Below are 20270 nucleotides of genomic sequence, written 5' to 3'. Positions count from 1 at the left end.
GATGGGGTGTAGTACCCTGTGCCATCATCAACATGCATCTTGTGGTCACTCACAGCTACTAATGTGTGCAAGACCACTGCCTAGCATGCTGTACCTGAATTGCAGTGCCGTGGCTACATTCACAATTACACAGCCACCTTGTACATGGGTGTGTGAGGTGCCCAATAGGGAGCATTGCCTAACATGACTGTGTTATGTGTTGAAGAGTGTTGCACAGCCCCATGATAGGCCTCTGCCCCATGAGGTACATCATCATGTATGTGTGCATGACATGTGGGATACTGAAGTGTGACCTTACAGTGGGTATGTGGTGATGCCAAATGTAGCATGTTTTTGTGTACTGCGTATGATAAACATGTTCTGTTGTGTACAGCTGTAGCAACTATGCATATCCAATGTGCAGTACAGTGTTGCCACAATTGTGTCTGCTGCACTGTGCATTGCATGTGATTGAGGCAGCTACTGACTTTACTGAGATGATTGATGTCTCACAGCAAACCTGCACAGCATGCATTATGCGTAGGTGTGTTACGTGCACATGGCCTACACCTCACCTATGACATGCACATTTCATTACCAATATTAAAGTGTTAACACACTCACCAGCATGTATCATCTGACCTGCTGTCACACCAGAGGGACTTACAAGAATATCACACAGTTTGTCAGTGGCCACAATTGTGGCATTGCTACTGTGAGTGTGCTAAACAAAAGTGGAACAACAGTCAATAGTCACAGCTGTACAGATACTATTCCAAATATCAGTATTGCACATGTTAGGCAGCACAACTGCTAAACACACAGTACACATCTCAGATATGCATATTCTAACAATACAGGTAACGGTAGTCTACAGCTAGGGCGTATTACCTGCACACTCCATGTCATCCTGCTGGGTGGCTCCGGCCTCCATGATCACACATGTGTGATGCTGTTGCTGCTGTAGGCCAGGAGCCACCATGCTTAGGATCAGCTCCTCCACTCTGGTGAGGAGGGGATGTATCGCCACCCCACCACCTGTGGCAAGCTGTTGCCTATGGATATCAGACACACGCCGCCGGACGTGTCTAATTAAATCACTGCAGTGATGGTGTACCTGCTCATATGTCCGGTTATGCATGCCTATATCATTTACCCGGCGAACAAGGTCTTGCCACAGTTCAGTACGGTCATGCTGGTGCTGGCTGGCCCTGGAAAAAGCAGGTTATAGTGCTGCACCAGGCTGTTCAGAATTTCCTGCTCCTCCGCAGCTGAATACGATGGATTATGTTGATGAGCCGTAACTCTGGAAGACAATTAAACAATATGTGTGAGCATGTCATGTGGCACACTTAACATTATGAAGTGCAGATATCACTTAACTGCCATATATAGCATCTATCTGTCTATCAGAGGATACACACGTTCAATACCACATATCAGTGCTCAGCTCACAACTGCCTGACAGTGCCTGCCACACTCCATATAACAAACCAGTATACAGCAGTAGTCGGCACACTGTTTGGGATACAATGCACAACCTCGCCCTGGGGGTATATATATCAAGCTAATGCATGAAGAAATATGTCATCCAATGCAATGAATGTCATGTACATTTACAGTATTACCAGTAAACCACCCTAGTCTTTGATGCCATACCCCTACCTAACATATGTTATGTGCACAGTTGTTAATATAGCTGGCATACTGCTGTAACAGAGTATACATGTTGGTAGGTACACACACATACCCTGTAACACACATGTGATTACGGGCATGGTACAGGCATTATTACACACACATCAGACATACATACAACACACAAATGTATGTCGACACAGATGAGCATTACCTGTGTACCTTATAGTACTGGTGCCACTACTTACAGATACCTATGCCTGTGGTATGTAATCTGTGCAGACTACAGGAAACACACAAGACAGTGTTACCAGGGACTGTGAACATACACCATACTGTGCTGTTTAGGCCTACAGCTTCAGGTAGTACAACAGTTCATATGTGAGCTGGAGTCAGCAGCAGTACCACTTACTGAGCATACATGTATTGCATCAGCCTACAATGGGACACCACAGTCTTACACAAGGAACTACGTCACAACATATGCCATCCTACTATGTCTGCATCCCAATAACTGACACATCTTTCTCTGGCCTCACACCTAGGACACAAACTACCATGACAGACACAACCTCACACTAAGCTATCACACCTTTACAAACCTTGCACACAGTCACTGTCACACTCATTCCACCTCACATAGCAGGTATTGTACTGAGTACATGTGTGTGTGCATTGTGTCAAAGGTAGGTAATACGCTATTGGCCCTAGGGCCTAGAGCAGCCTAGCCATATGCTACCCTGCCCTTTGACACACATGTAATGTGATTTCACTTGATCCTGTCAATCAGATACACAGAGGTGACTCCCATGGCATATGACCTATCTCCAAAACAATCATCAGGGGTATGTATGACATCTGCTAATGAGGAGCCTTGTTTGTTAATGCTGGGTGGTTTAGTCCAGAGTATGGCATATTTATGGATAGGAAGCTGTACCTCCAGCATGTGCTGTTTAGTGAGGTGACAAGGATTAGGGCCCTAGGTCATGTAGCCCGGAGGGATTGTGAGGTGTTGTCATGGTGGTTGGGCGACTGCTATGGGTGTGACATACCGCTGTATGTCCGACAGTGGTAACCTCTGGGTGGGCGGTATGCAACGCACTCTAGCTGTGGTTTTGTGAGTCAGTCTGCATAGGGCATGTGTTTGAGGGCAGTATTACTCTTTGTTAGGTATGTCTGTGGCCTGTCCACTTGCTGTAGTTGTCATGTGAGGTACATACCACATGGAGCATTGTGATGAGTAGAGGGGAACACCGACCTATATTTCCCTAGATGACACACCTTTTGTGATGACACGTACCACGTAGACAGATTACATGACTACTGTGGCACTATGATTATCAAAGGAGAGCCTACTGTCCACCTGTGTCCCGTGTTCCCTTCTGACACCTTCAGTGTTAGGCAAGCTACCACCTATGTGGCAGTTACTGCGTACGGTGTTTTGGAATGGGGTATGGCACTACAGTATCAACACTGGTGTTCAGTCCATGCCTTGGACGACAGGCACCTGTTGCAGTACATATGACCCCGTGTCTCCCTCTCTCTCTCTCTATACACACACACACACACATATATATATATATATATATATATATTTATATATATATATATATATATACATATATACATATCTATACATATCTATCCATATCAATACATATATATCCATATCTATCCATATCTATACATATCCATACATATATATATCCATATATATCTATATTTATCCATATATATCCATATATATCTATATCTATCTATATATATATATATATATATATATATATATATATATATATCCATATATATATCTATATATATCTACATATATCTATATCTATCTTTATATGTATATATGTATATATCTATATATATATATATATATATATATATATATATATATATATATATAGACACATACACACACACACACACATATATATATATATATATATATATATATATATATATATATATATATATATATGTATATATACACATACATCTAAACATCCATTGCTGTACATATAGCTGCACATATAGGCACATATACTGCCCACCTTTCATGGTGGGGATGTCAATTATGCAACAGTTGTGAGACATATGGTTATGTAATACTATTGCACAATGTTGTGCAGAATGCATTCTGCTGTCCTCAGGCCATATAGCTGTAGCAGGCCTCATTGCCTGTAGCTCAGTCCCACAGCGTTTAATAACCACATGACATATACCGGCAATGCTTGCTGTCTGCAATGCTACACACTACAACCTACATACATATATGCACATAGCAGCCTTCAACAACATACATATGTCCAGCCTTCACTAACAGTTGCAGTATGTCCCTTGCCCTATGCAAATGTGCATGCACATATGGATACGGACTGCTGCCACATATGGATGATTCACAGTATGTAGGGTACCCTTCAGACACATCTTTCAGATGTCAGCAAATACATATCTGTTACATACCTTACCTTTGTATTCCTCACCTCCGTCTGTTGTAGGTGTTGTATTTTTTTTTTGGTTTTGGTTTCCTCTGTTTGTTGCTGTTTGTTTTCAGTGTCTGTCTCCTACTGCCTGTTTGTATCTGTCTGTCTGTCTGTATGTCTCTGCCTGTCTCTCTCGCTCGTGCTTTCTCTCTCTCTCCCAGTTGGTGCAATGATATTATTGCATGTGTGGACAGCAGATACAGGCTGCTTTTCTAGGTATCTGCACATGTGCATGTGATGGCCTCTGCACCAATTGGTTCATAGGTTCCCACCATTTAGTAATTGCATGCAGCCTGCTGTGTGGTAATTGCAGTTCTCACTGTGATTTCAGGACACTGCTATAAAATGATAGGTTAGGTAGGCATAGCCCTTTCAGTTTTGCAAGGTGGAGACCATGCTTGTTTGTTGTGGACACTGTTGTCTCCGTCAGAAGGTTGGTATATGTCTCATATCTGAAGCAGGGTTGTAGCCAGTGAAATGCATGTTGTACTGAAACCTGACTGTTGCTTCTTCCAGTACACTCTTCTCAGTGTGTAGGTTTACTCACACCTCCTAATGCTAACACTGGATACATGGGAGTATGTACTTTCTTTTCGAATTAGAGAATTAACTGGCATACAGCAGTAGTTATTGCAATGTATTCCTATGGCTTTCCTATTTTCCCTTTACATTCACTCATTGTAATGCATGTTATATTTCTTGCAGCACCAAGTTATTGTATATCTACTGTGGCTTAGTGGTACGTCATGCAGACTGGTGGGTCCAAGGTGTGGGGTTTGAGACTGACAAGGGTATTTTATTTTGCTGCTGAGCAGTACAAGGGCCATGTCATGCACAGTGACTAAGGCAATTTTAAGCAGCTGTAAGCGGGCTTGCGCGGTTTTGCGCGATGCTTAGTGATGCTAAGCTAAGCTTAGCTTAGCTTATTTTACTTTAGCAATACTAAGCTAAGCTTGGCTTAGCTTATCATATCTTAGCAATGCTAAGCTAAGTGCACACATGCGCACACTGGTGCAAACCCGCTTACTACTGTTTACAAGTGCTCACTCCCGCTAACCCCTGCGCTCATTTCTTTGACAGAAAAGTAAATGGGGAGATAGGAATGTGGTGATAAAGGGTGCATAAAGAGGGGAATACAGTAGGGAAACCAGCTCGGGATGTACAGGATGAGTGTGGAGAAGGTCCATAGCTGCCCATTTCTTTACCAGCAACAGCTGTGCATATGCAATACATTAGGAGGGATATTTGAAACCTCCCACCCCTGAGAGAGGGGTGAGTATTAAGTATGTTGTACTATCAATTGTGAATATCAAGCACATGCACTGTTTGTGAACTGCTATACTGTCATTAGTACGTTACTCACTTCTGAACAGTTTGTGTTTTTTTTGTGTTGACATTAGCACAGTCTGCTCAGGACAAATGGACATATTTCACTACTGTGTATGCCTACCTACACCCTTGGTTGTGCCTGACTACACGGGTATATAGTACCTTTGGGTAGGGGTGCAGAACTGCAGAGTGTATTATTTATTATCGTGTGATGTTTATCTTGCTGAACATGCAGAGTTGCAGTGTACCTGTAAGTCTATAAAGGCTAGTAATCTGTCTGAGTAGCTCCCACCTGTGGACATATCCAGATGGAAGACAGAGGTTAGCCTAGTATTCATTGACTGTGCACCACACCAGTCTTTTCAGCACCTGAACAATGGCATTGTCACAGGTGGTTGCTAGCAGTACATGGCTACATCCTTTGATATTTCTGTGTTGTACTCCTACATAAGGGCATGCTTGTGGAATTCATTCTACAGCTATTCGCAGAGTGTGTAACAGCAGACAGGCTGATATGCCTGTGTGTTTCTGACTCGTCCAGGCCTCAGATACTCTCAGGTATATATTTGAACAGCCTCAGGGAAAAGTACATATCAGTGAGATACACATGTGATATATTTCAGATATTTTGCAGTTGCGACTTTGGGGGATTCTGAGCATATGTATTACTACACCTTTTCTGATGTGCAAGCAGTGTCTACTCTCGCTTATTGACATTTATCATTAAGTGGGATTCCCCATCTTTCTGCCTACTGTTACTACATTTCACATTGAGTCTGAGGGGTACAGCTAACATTTGTTTGCAAATCAGGGACATCCCTGTAAACCAGTCAGAGTTGGGAGGTCTGGCCTCTGACCTTTTCAAATATGCCAGTGTTTATCCTGCTCTGATACTGTATGGGGTTTGTAAGGTGCTACTGTAACATTATTCCCTACTAGCATGGCTGGTTCTCTTTTCACAGTCATGTCATGCAATTCCACAACACTTGCTGGTTAAGGGCCACAGAACATGATTTGTGTTATGCCATTCCTATTCTCCCTTTACATTCACTCATTGTAATGCATGATATATTTCTTTCAGTACTAAGTTATTGTATATCTGCTGTGATGTAGTGGTACTTCATGCAGACTGGTGAGCCCAAGGTCTGGGGTTTGAGACTGACAGGTGTATTTTATTTTGCTGCTGAGCAATACAAGGGCCCTGTCATACAGAGCGACTAAGGCACTTTTAAGCAGTTGTAAGCAGGTTTGTGCGATGCTTAGTGATGCTTAGCTAAGTGTACACAAGCTCACACTCAAGCACCCCTGCTAACTACTGCTTAAAAGTGCTTACTCCCGCTAACCCCCGCTCTGATTTCTTTGAAAGAAAAGAAAATGGGGAGATAGGAAAGTTGTGAAAAAGGGGGCGCAAAGAGGGAAAGACAGTAACGAAACCAGCTGGGATGTGCAGGAAGGGTGTAGGGAAGGCCCATAGCTGCCCATTTCTTTACCAGCAACAGCTGTGCATATGTTCGTAATTTGGTGTGAAATTTGCAATCTTCCATCCCTGAGAGAGGGGTGAGGACAACAGAGTATGTTGTACTGCCAATTATAATTATCACTTTACATGTCTGGCGGACATGTGTGCGAAATGGGCAGCTATGTATGGGGCGCAATTTTTTTGTGGGAACAGATTGCCCTTTTTTTTATTTTTTTTTCAGGTGAGAGTGGAATGTGAGGTAGGGGATGTAGGTATATTTGGGGAGGTAGGTTGGGGAGGTAAACAGACTAGACAAACAAGATACATACGGGGCAGAATTTGACACATGGGGTGGGTGAACACAATTGACGGGGAAGTTTGTTTGGAAATCGCAAGCCCATGAGCCCACAGATGGTAACAGTGGAACTGAGATCACCACCCATGGGCAGTCACCACTGCACCTTCACAGCCCCAAGGGTGGCTGTGCTGGGGGCTGAGTAGGATGGGCAGGCTCACCCGAGAGACAAGCCACTCTCGCCTCAAGCTGGCGTAGGGGATCAGCGACTGAATGCTGGATCTCCCTACGCACCACAGCCCAGACCATTCGAAGGGTGACAGGTGGCCCTTCTCCACCCTTGCTTGCACGGGGCAGATGAGCCCCATCCCCTGCAGGGCTTCCACCCGAAGGTGGCACAGGACCAACGGAGGAGGGGAGATTGAGCTGGGCACCGGAGCTGCTGGTGCCAGGTGCACTCGCCAACTGAGGAGGGACAGGTGGGTCCGCTGGGACCAGCCTTCCCATACGTTCTGTGATTAGATGTGTTTAATTACAACATAAACAACAGTATTCCAGATTAGTTGTAACAGCATGCAGTAATATTCCCATTAACCCAACACACCAAGGTTCCAACAGTTGAACAGCAAGCATAACACATGCATATATTGAACGACAGTGGATATTCCAACAGCATGCAGGGATGTTTGTCAGCAACAGGCCACCATGAACATGGAATTTGAACAGGGCACATGCATCAACATCAATGCAAATATTTATAAAACAATAAGACATTTGTCCCAACAAATATTTAAGATTACACATACCCATTGAGGTGTGGAATTGCATGGTTTATGCACAAACAGTAGGGTGTAGAAAAAACCTCACTTAACATCTTATAAACACTTTTACTCTAAACTACATTCCTAGTGACTGCAGGTGTATATTCCCTACATGTATTATTACACTTGCCACCATGCATTAGGTTGTGTAGTGGGTTTGGCTAGTTCAATATATACTTGACCTATATATGACATACTAACTGTACAAGATGCAGATGTTACTGCTACATATTTCATGGTTGCATTTATATTTCTTTATCTACATATCTGGATGTTTTCACGTGACATTTTCACTTCAATTTGTACAGAACCCTGCATTTATTGAAGCACACTCACATTTCTGAGAAACATATTAGCATGCTACTCATGTGCCAGATTTACTTATACATGCCAGCCAGTAACTGACTGTTGAGGACTGTATATATTCTTCACAGCTACTAGCACTTCCATCACCAACTTTAGATGGGACTGCAGAACTCTGGGTTGCCAGCACTTTCTAACACAGTACTATTTGTATAATGCAAGGGTACAACAACATTTCAAACTAAGTGACACACACACACTCTGGGTTTTAAACCTTTATTACTGACATTACACACTTTTCCACAGGCTCACTCCTTTATTTGTTATAACAGTGCATATGGCAGACATATTCAAGACATATTATACCTTTATTAATCGGTTAGAACACACTTATCCAGGCTCAGTCACTTATTTTATATGACAGCACCTGCAGAGATTTTATTCCAGACATATGTTACCTTTCTTAATGGGTTACTACGCTCTTTTTCTAGCTCTATGAATTTTCATATAACAGTACATGCAGAGGACTTATTCAGGCCATTTTATGGTTGTATTATTGTACTGCAGCACTTTATTTCATGCTCTCTCCCCTATTTTATATAACAAAACATGCACAATAATCACTAACCTGCCTGGTGGCGCAGCCTTTGCAGCCTATCAGCATAGGTTTGCTAATTCACAGCACGGTCAACTGCAGCTGTGAAGTAAATGAAGGGATATTGAGACATACCTATCCGTTAAACAAACTCAATTATCAATTCTTACATACTGCATTCCATGGCTACATACTCAGTTGTGGGGCATCCTGCATCCCACGGGTCTCCTGGATCCATTGGTTCAAGCGGTCCTGCTTCTGTCTCTTCAGGTCTGCATGGTGGTGACGGACCTGCTCTCCAGTGTGAGGAATGCCTGTGACACTGGTGAGGTCATGAGCTAACCGGGTCCAAGCCTCAGCCTTGTATTCCACCCCTTGGAACTGGCCCTGCAGGAGTCTGGACTCATGATGGTAGACAAGGAGCCACACCATGTATTTTGACTCTTCGATGCCCCAACGCTGTGCTCAGAAGCGTGAACCCCCTCCTGCACCTGCCATTCTGACTGCAAATGTGAGCTACAATCAGTTATGGCGAGTATTCCCACCTATGGGGCTTAAATATGCCGCATTTCCCGCACTTTTTCGTGATTGGCCATTTTTGAGAATTCTAAGCTGACTGCAGACCTGCTTAGTAATGGTTAATCTACCATTTCTAAGTATATGTATGCTAATAGTGGCTATTTCTCCTTATCTGTCATGGCTTAGTGGTTCTGTACTTTGATTATGATGCACAGGGTCCTGGGTTCGACCCTTGTCACTCTTTTATTTTAATACTGTCTAGAGAGGCTAGGGGGTGTGGCTTCATTTAAGCAACTTAGCTCTATGTTGCTCCCCGGTGCCCTAAGTTGCCCTGGTTGGTGCGGCGCGCACGTCCGCGCAAACACATTGCGCTGGGTAAAGCGCTATTAAACTATGGGCACCTCTATTTAGCTGTGTAAAGTGCTATTAAACTATGGGCACCTCTGTGCAGCTGGGTAAAGCACTATTAAACTATGAGCAACTCTGTTTAGCTGGGTAAAGCGCTATTAAACTATGGGCACCTCTGTTTAGTTGGGTAAAGTGCTGCTTAACGGCAGGCTATTATATATCTGGATCCTTTAAAATATATATATTTTGTTCACTGATATATTGGCCATTTCACTGCTTTAAATAAAATTTTGATCATATATGTCTGGTATTATTTCAAATACTGATTTAAAAAATAAATAAGAAGGGGAGTGGTAGAACTCGAACCGTGAATGCCTCCACTTTGTGCATACACTCTACCATTACGCTATTGCAATTTGGTGTGATTTGCATAAACATTCTTTCTTATGCTCTTCCATGTTGGAATTGCTAACTGTAGCTAAGCAATGGGCACACCCATGCACACATGCGCAAATACGGGCAGCTATATTGTGAATTTAAAAAAAATAAATAAATATTTTACTTTTTATAACTGTGATGGGGGTTTACAGTGTCAGGGAGTGTGGTGTTGGGTGCAAGTACATTTGAGCGACCTCACTCTTGTGTGTTGACATTTTGCTTTTACTACACTTGCAGGGGCATGGACATTTAGACTGCTCGGCAGTCGGACACGCCCCCTGCTTTCATACTCGGTCTATGTAGGAGTTACGGTTGAGTCAGCGTGCCCTCATGAATATTCATGGCACGCTGACGTCATACCATTCAACTGCAGCCTCCAAGTAAGACTTATTAAGTCTTACACGGAGGATTCGTGTATCCGGGGGCATGACTTTTTTTTAAGTCTGTTATGGACATATTCAGGCCAATAAAGCCAAACTCCACTAGCTGTTGACATGCATGTTTCAGCCTTTTTACAGCTTCATCAGTGAAGCATCAGTGGACTGTTTGGCTAACCATTGGAAACACAGGGTTGCTGTACCCAGCTGATGTCCATAACCATTAGGTATCTGCAAATTCAGTAGTCATGGTAAAAATAGTATACTTAGCAAGTATATTTTTGTTGCCAACAATATTTGAAAAGGGATTATTGCAGATATTATTTCATTTATATGTAGTTCCAAATTAAACCAAGTAAAAAGAGGAGTTTTCCATGTAAAATAGAAGTAAGGAGGTTTAGTGTTAATTAACCCAGTGATATATGCTGCTTCATTAAATTTGTACAAAGTGGATAAATGAAAATGATGAGAAATGAATAGTAACATTGTATAAATATAAGTATGATACATTTTTGGGTATGTAAAAAAGAGTAAAAGAGAAACAAGTTTGTAAGTGTAGAAATAGAATGTTACCAAGAAAAAATATTTTGTGGAAAATAAAAATTGATAATGTATAAAAATAAAAGTATGGTATAAGAATGTAATGATAAAACATTGCCATGTAAAACCATGGAAAAAATCTAACAGATGAAAAAATTAAAGCTATAAAAATAAGAAGCAAATAATTTAATCAGAACCTAGAATGTCAAGATCTTTTATATAGACTGGTAATAGATAAACTGCCAGTAAAAGGAAATATGCCCTATAAAAATAAAAGTAATAGAATATGTTTACATTGTCAGGAAGAAGACAGTATGGAACATGTATTTTTGAAATATAAATTAGTAAAAAGGTTATGAGGAAAACTATGTAAAGATTTTTTTCAAAGTTATAAAAGAAGTGCATAAAATATGGATATAATTCAATAGGACTATTATAAAAACAGAAGTATAGAGTATATTAAAATAATAAGCAAGTTATTTTATGCTATATAGGCTATTTGAAATGAAAGAATAAATTAAACTATGTTTAATGGTAAATGGTTTTAGCAACAATATTAAGCAAAATCAGATAGGGGTTATGGAAAAAGGAGTGAGGGTCTAACAGGGATGAAAATTTAATATGATTGTAAAGAAAAGTATGAATATATATAAACATAGGGCAGGATTCACGATGGCTTGCACAGAGTCTAAGAGTCATGTAAGACTCCATGCAGCCATCGCGATCCAGGAACAGCCCGAAATCCTGTGTAAGAGACCAGCTAAAATGACTCTTACACGAGCAGGGCGTGGATATGCTATTCACCTCACTTGCAGCCGCAAGGCATGCAAATGAGGTAGATTAGCATTCCACGAAGCTGAAACCAGCCCGTGTAAGAGCCGTGTTAGGTGCAGAAATGTACTCAGTTGACAACTGAGTATGTTACTGCAAATAACACAATGGAGCCATGACAGCTCCAAATAAAGTGTGCATATGTTGCAGTCAGCATGCCAATGGCCAAATATGTGGCCATTGGCACGGTAACACGATGCAAACATGAAATAAAATATTTTTTTTTTTCGGCGATCGGCGATGTTTAAATGCAGCGCAGCCCCACACAAATGGGCTGCGCTATATAAAACATAAAAATAAAGGTTTGAAATCCACAAATGTGGGTTTTATGTAATGCATGGATTTGCAATGCAGGGACTAGCAGATCGAAAACAACATGGCCACCGTCTAGTGGTTGCTAAGGGGGAAGCTGAGTGTAAGACATGTAACTAAGCATTAATAGGCAATCCTATGTAAATGAGTGGTAGGATAGTGAATCACACTGTCACATAGCAAATGAGCACATTCTGTGTAGTGTAAGAGTTAGATAAGGGGGAGTAACAGAGTAGGAGATAGGTGACATCACAAGGGGGAATGTCAGGAAGAAATCAAGCTCATTGGAGCAAAGTGATATGTGAAAGACGTCAATCACACAGCATAAAAAGAGGAGTGTCAATAGATAAGCATGGGAAAGTCAAGAAATGGAAGGTGTACACTGTGGCCAACACCAACGTTTCTTGCTGTGTGTGCATGCGCACATGTGCATGCTGGGAGGCGCGAGTAAGACAGAGTGCGCGCGTGTAAGGCAGAGTAAGCATGTAAGAGCTTGTGTAAAGATCTATTAACCTGTTTGCGCTGGTGTGCGCGCGTGTTAACCCGAATAAGAAGATTCTAGTCCGTGTAAGCATGTGTGCGCATATGGTAGCCACTGTGAGTGTGTTTTCGTTGGTATGCGCGCTGCTCCCCCCTGAGGAAACAGAGAGGAAAAAGGAAGCAGAAGAAATAGTAGGAAGCTAGCAGGGAATACTGGGAGAGCTAGCAGGTGAAAACAATTACAAGCAGGCAATTACACAGGCAGAATACTAGCCCAGCCCAGCACTTAAAACACTGCAAACAGCATTGAAGTATGTTTCTCTCAAGAGACACTGCAAGACAGGAGTAAGCTAGTAGAAGTGAAAACTGAAAAAGCTGCACTCAGACCAAACATGCTAGGGGCTGCCATAGCTGTTATAAGGAGACATAGGAGACTTGCTGAGGGTGGTGACAATGCAAATGCTGCCAGACTACCAAAAGTGAGGAGACGGAGAAGAGTGTACAGGCCCAGGGTCACCTACCAGGAGTTACATGAGCTGGAGATAGTGGAGCACTATAGAGTGGACAGAGTCCTCCTGCAGCAAATTGTTGAGCTGTGCAGGCCATGCCTCACAGACAGAACCAACAGAGGGGAACCCATACCATTGGAAACCAAGGTATGTGTTGGCCTAAGAATACTAGCAACAGGTACATTCCAGAGACCAACTGGTGATATGATGGGGATAACACAGGCATCAGCCTCCAGGATACTGCACCAGTTCCTGGATGCCATGTCAGCACATGTCGGTGAGCATGTATATTTCCCCAATGCCCATGAGGTATTGGCCAGCAATGTGTGTCTCTTCCAGCAAATAGCGGAATACCCTGAGGTAGTGGGTGCAATAGACTGCATGCACATATGCATCAAAGCACCAGCAGGTGAGCGGGGTAGGGCTTACATTAACCACAAGGGCTTCCCCTCCATCAACTGCCAGGTCATTTGTGATGCCCAGGGCATAATAATGAATGTGTGTGCTGGCTGCCCTGGGAGCTACCATGATTCCCATATCTGGCATTTGACACAGCTGTACCAGACATTTGCCAATGGGGACATCCCACATGGTCACCTAGTGGGGGATGCAGGATATGCACTGGAGCCGTGACTGATGACACCCATCAGAAACGCACACACACCTGAACAGGAACGCCATAATGAGGCACACGCACAACCACGTAATGTAATAGAGCATGTGTTTGGGCTGCTCAAGTCATGGTTCTGGTGCCTGGACACATCTGGTGGAGCCTTGCAGTACTCACCAACTACATGTACCCAAATTGTCATGGTATGTGCTATGCTACATAATATGATTCTGTGAAAACAGCTGCAACAGGACCAGCATAGGGCCGGGACAAACAGCCCCCCACCATTGCCAAGGCCATCACAGGCAGAGCGTGACTCGGAGGAGGAACAACCTGAGCCTGCCCCAGTAGGCAGAAGGAGGCATGCCCAGTATGCCCTGGCCTTGGCAAAGAGGCAACGCATAGCACATACACTGGCTCAGTAGGAACCCTGGGAATTATACCCCTCTCTGACTCACTCATATAGTAACAGGGACGCCTAACATGACACAACCTGCTCTCAAACATGTACATGGAGTGTAGTATGTGCATCCGACAGAGGCAGCCCTGCAGCACCACCTGAGGCATGATTGCCATGTGTTAAGCAATGTAACACCATCTAGTATATGCAAACATGAAGACCCTGCCTAACATCTCACCCTCACCAAGCATGATGCCACACTATGAAGACAACAAGATCAAGTACAATAATTGGCTGAAGTATTGCTGTTAGCAAGGGGGAACACATGGCTGACAGCCTGGGCTGACATGCCGAGCAAGACATGATGCCCCACCTGCTAGGGATGGCACACACCCAGCACACCTGGCTGTGTGGATACTGGCAAAGGCTGTTGTCACCCCCACTGTGCCTTGAATAGGTAAGGCTGGAAACACAAACCCACCACCATAGGTAGCACAAGGGATAACAACCTGGACGTAATGCTACCCAACGCCAGAAGTCTAACCTGCAATGTGCATGCAGACCAAACCCACCACAGCATGGAGAATGGTAATATCTGTTCTGTAACAGAAACCTGGGTCAAGGCCCAGAAGAGCACCCTAATACTACCAGTTTATGCCTCATACCATGCTCTACAGCTCCAAAACATGGAACACACTACAATAGGAGTGTGGCTATCAGTAATTGTCAAGGATAACCACACCCCCAGGTTGGTACCACAGCAAGAAGCAGCATGGACTATCCACGGGCAAGTAACACTGGCTCAAACCGTGTCCCTGTTTGAAGCCTGCTACAGACCACACTCACAAACCCAGGTACCCCAGCCAGCCTTCCTGAAGACACTGCAGAGTATGAATGTCTCAACAAATACCAAACAAGGCACACACAAAGTATGACATAGGTGGCAATCCATTATGTATGGAAGAAGTAATCAGGGACCTAGGGACACAAGTGGACGGTAACCTGTCATGTGACACTCACATTGCCAAGGTGGCCAGGAAGACCTGCTATATTGCCCACCTTAATATTAAAGGATGCACATGTAGATCAAGAGAGGTCACTGTGCCCCCATACTCTTCCCTTATCAGGCCCATACGTGACAACAATGCCCCAGTTCAGATGTACCTTACCTTGCACCTGCAGCAGCTATAAAGACCCCAAATGTACCTCACCAACAGGATAAAGGTTCCAAACATTTGACATCTACAGCCTTGCTGAAGAAACCACAGCCCAATTCAGAAGCATACTGCCCAGTCAGAGGTGATGTATGCCTAATGTATAAGACCATGTCCAATCCAGAATGAATGGACATGCTCCACTGCAGAAACCCCAAATCCAGCAGAGACACCACAGTGAGATATATGAACCTCCACACATAGATAAATAGGATGTGCTGGAGGGGCAGATCCATAACCCAGAGGCTCCTTACACTCTGGAACAGAATCCCAGTCCATGATAGGCTGAGCTCCACACTCATACTCAACAAGAGAAATCTGGTGAAGTGCATGGGAGATATTAGGTGTACAATGGGGACCATCCCTGTGTCACATCTAGTAAAGTAAACCCTACATGGGCATAATATGCACATTGCAAGGGGTGTTGAAACCCACACACAGTCTGTCCATGCTCAAACAAGGCCAGGGCAGATAGCCTAGTATGAACCTATGAACCTATGATGATACAAATTGTGCAGGACACAAAGGATTATCACACAGCTGTCCTACCTGATGGTAGGAACCATGGTGATAATCCACAGATATGCTCTGCAGCACTCTAATATCACAAACAATACACCAAACCCACACACATTGCCAACATCCTACCTAACAGATTCTTTGCAAACTCCCCACCAGCACCTAACTGCCAAATATCTACCCGAGCAGAGTGCTGGCCCCCTGACATTGCAGATGCTGAGGTAACAGCCAGCATCTTCAAAGCACAGCACACAGCATCAATGGTACCAGATGGTGTCCTGGGTTGTGTCCAACAAGTACTGTAAGAAGAATGGAACACCAAATGGCAGTAATGCGCACTATCAGTCCTACCACAGGATATGTACCCAAAGAGCAGTGTACAGCAACAGTAGTCCCTCACCACAAAGGGGGTGCCTGAATAGATACTGCAAACTATCACCCCTCAACTCCGACTATCTAGGTTGGCAAAGTAATGGAGAGGATGATCATGGATCCCAGGAATAACGACATTGGGTACCTACAGACATTGGACCCTACCCAGGGTGGCTGTCATAGGGCAGATCCTGACCTTTACACATGTCTGACTCATGTGAAACGTGCACCAAGACCATTGATGTGGGGAATGTGGATCACACAGCCTATCTGGACCTTGCTAAACCCTTCCATACAATACCCTAGTTGGCAGTACAGATAAGCTCACCAGCCTAACTATAACCCCCTATGCAAGTAGATGGGTTGCAAACCAGCTTAAGGACAGAACTGACCTGGTCAGACATGCTGCAGCCATGTCAGACTGCAAACCAGGTACAATTGGCATCCCACAAGGCATGGTCCTGGGACCTCTCTTGTATGCTATATATGTCACATAGGTACAGGCCAACATGTAAGGACTCTGTCTGAACAGGTTCGCAGAGGACTACAAACTGCCCACCATATCGGACCCTCCAGCTGACCCAAGCAACCTACAAAAGGCACACATAGAAACAGACAAGTGGTGCCACAGCCATGTCAGCAAGCTAAATGCAGAATAGTGTATAGTCATCCCCTCTGGAAACACAGTACATGGCCAGAAATTACCACATAGGTGTTCACCCAGTAAGTACATCAGGAGCAATAAGATACCTGGGGACACAAGGTGATAGATATCCTGCATGTGACAACCATGTATCTGTAGTGGTTACAGAAACATACCATATACCCACCTAATCATGAAGGTAAGCACAGGTCGGTCAGGGTAGGTCAATGTGCCTCTCCAGTCATCCATCAGCAGCCTCACAATTGTGTACAATGGCCCTTCAGGGATGTACTTTAACAGACACCTGCATCAACTGGAAAGACCCTACAAATACCCCACCAGGAGGATCGCGGAGCTGTAACAGACGCCATGTGTCGCCTGATTAAACAAACTACAGCTCCACACAGTGCCATACCGCCTGGCTGGAGGTGAACTGTGCCTGATGTATAAAGCCATGACCAAGCTGGTATCAATGGACATTTGACACCATGTAAAATGGTGACCTATGCAGCTGACAGGCCTGAACCCCAGCACAGACATAAACAGGACATGCTGTACCGATTGGTCCATAACCCAGAAGCTCACTCCACTCATGACTACACTCCCAGTACAGGTTATCCAGGGAGTCCCTCATTGACTGTCATCCACAGGAATCATTATGACTGGATGGGAGATGGTAGGTGTACCCTGGATATCACCGGTATGTCACGGGTAGAAAGAGGCACAGCACACTAACCTTGACATATGTCATGGCAAACACCAGTAAATGTGTGTTGAAGGACAAACACTCTCTGTCTAGCATTACAAATGGACTAGGGCACATGGCCATTGTTTGTCACTGTCCACACAAGCTGTGGAATACATTAACAATGTTGGACAATCATGTACTATGCTGTCCATATCTGAACAAAATGCAACATGGTCATATCTGCACAACTGGCCCTCAACCAGTCTGGTGTGCTCACTATAAATATTACAAGCAGTGATAGGACTGAAACCGATGATACTGTCCACCACAGTGAAAGTACTGCACCAGTACACTATACGACAATACAACTGTTTGATCAGTAGGAAAGGATGTTGACAACTGTATGCAAACTATCCCATGGCGACCCTGCAGGCACAGCATAATGCCTGTTAGGTTCAGACACAAAGCAGTTGGGCAGTAAGAACACAACCTGATGTCCAACACTCAACTGTACATGTGAAATATAGATGGCGTCCACACACAAACACAAATGTGGTGGACCACAGATCCCAACGTAAGGAAAGGTCACACTGGGCATGCTCGCACACTTAGATAAATGAGACGTGTCAGTCAAGAAGCCATAGAAACTGTGAACTGGGCATGCTCACACACTTAGGCCATGTCACAGTTCAGCAGTTACACACACATATCTGGCATTTGTATGTGTTAACACAGGAACCTCCCACAATACAGAAATCTGCCCAGTGCACACAGTGAAATTACAACAGAGACATAAGTAAAGTACTGGATCCCACTCATATGCAAACATCGTCCACAGTACACAAGTTGTTCATAGAGATAGGGAAGGCTATGGTAATAAAGACCCACAAACAGTATATGAGCAACAGATACTTGCATCTGACAGGTAAACATACGGCCGTAGAGTGCAATACTAGGGAATACATAAGGCTATCCACAGTGTATTTGGCGTCTGCCTCCACAGTACAGTAGGCCACTGTGCCTGTGCAAAGTTAATGCATAGATATGCTCTCCCCTGTACTGATGGATAGTAACAGATGTACATACCTCTTCATACATAATGATGTCAGCACACTATACATATGTCAGGAGCAGAAATGATACCCAATAATTTGAATAGCGCGCTCTGCTACTGCGTCTCTCACAAGTGTCATACCATAGTTAGTTAGGGGTTTGAATCCTGCAAGTGCTCAATGTGTGTGTGACTGTGTGGGGGGGAGTAGTGTGTGTGCAATACTATGTGGAAGAGAAATGTCCCTTTTGGCAACTATTACTACACAACACATGCTGCATATTCCACTGTCTAAACACTGATGATGTCAGCACCCTATAAGTACAGAAAAATCAAGAGGTAACTGCAACTTCAAGAGATCAGGAAACACAGAGCAATAGTCCAGTAACAAAACACAGAAACCTGATCTCTACCACGATGCAACCAGATAACAAGTTGAAATGCAGGCAATAGTCCAATAAGTAAGCCAGTAAACGTAATAACTGTGTAATAAAACAAGTTCTTTAATTCAAATAACAGTGGGTAAAAGGTAAGCGCTTTCGCGTGGAGACAACCACGCTTCCTCAGACAATGATTACTCCCACAAGCAGAGTTTAAATAGTGTGATAATTAGAGACAGACTTAATTTAATTGATTATTGTAATTAGCAGTTAAAGAGAAACTGTCAAGCAACATTCAAGAGTGTTCATGTTCTGAGAAGTTTTTTTGCGAACATATGCATATTCAGCAAATACTTCATTACATAGTCACTAACTATAATGCTCTTACAAAACATATCTATCTTAATTACATAATCTAAAGGTGCAGAAAAAATGCATTCACATACAAAAGGACATATAAGATCTAACAGCAGAAAAATCTCCGACTGCAAACCTATAGAATGTAAATGTTTACGTAGAAGCATTAATGCTATGTAGCTGATTCTAAAGCATATAGTGTCATAAAATCAGACTTTTTAATTATAAGGCTGTAAGTGCAATAATGTAAAATAAAAAATGGTACTTATTTTTTACAAACTAAGAATACTTAAAAAACCAATAGCTTCATATCTAAAGAACAGCAACATTCTTTATTCATTCCAGATCTAGCGGTAATGCTATTTGATGATTGTATTGGTTACTATTAGTTGCTATGCACTCTGTAGAATGTTAAAATGTAAGTAGCTTCAGTTTCACTTGACATCATTACAGAAACGAAGCAACATTTTATATCAACTTATATTCAAATATCGAAGCTATCCAACAGCTGCAGTAATTGCTGAAATCTTGTGGGATGTATGCACATATGTGAGAGATTTTTTGTATAAAACGCTAGCATCTGTACTTAAAATATTAATTGCTTCAGTTGCAATAAGTATCATATCTAAAGAGCAGCAACATTGTTTATTGATTCTAGATCTAGCAGTAGTGCTATCTGATAATTGTAGTGGTTACTCCTAGTTACTATACATTCTATAAAGTATTAGAATATGGGTAGCTTCAGTTGCAATTGTCATCATTACAGAACTG

The sequence above is a fragment of the Protopterus annectens genome, chromosome 4.part0 (assembly GCF_019279795.1).
Source record: "Protopterus annectens isolate FY-2018-M chromosome 4.part0, PAN1.0, whole genome shotgun sequence".
Classification (NCBI taxonomy): domain Eukaryota; kingdom Metazoa; phylum Chordata; order Ceratodontiformes; family Protopteridae; genus Protopterus; species Protopterus annectens.
The sequence above is the reverse complement of the archived record's forward strand: the minus strand, read 5'-3'. Positions refer to the sequence as shown.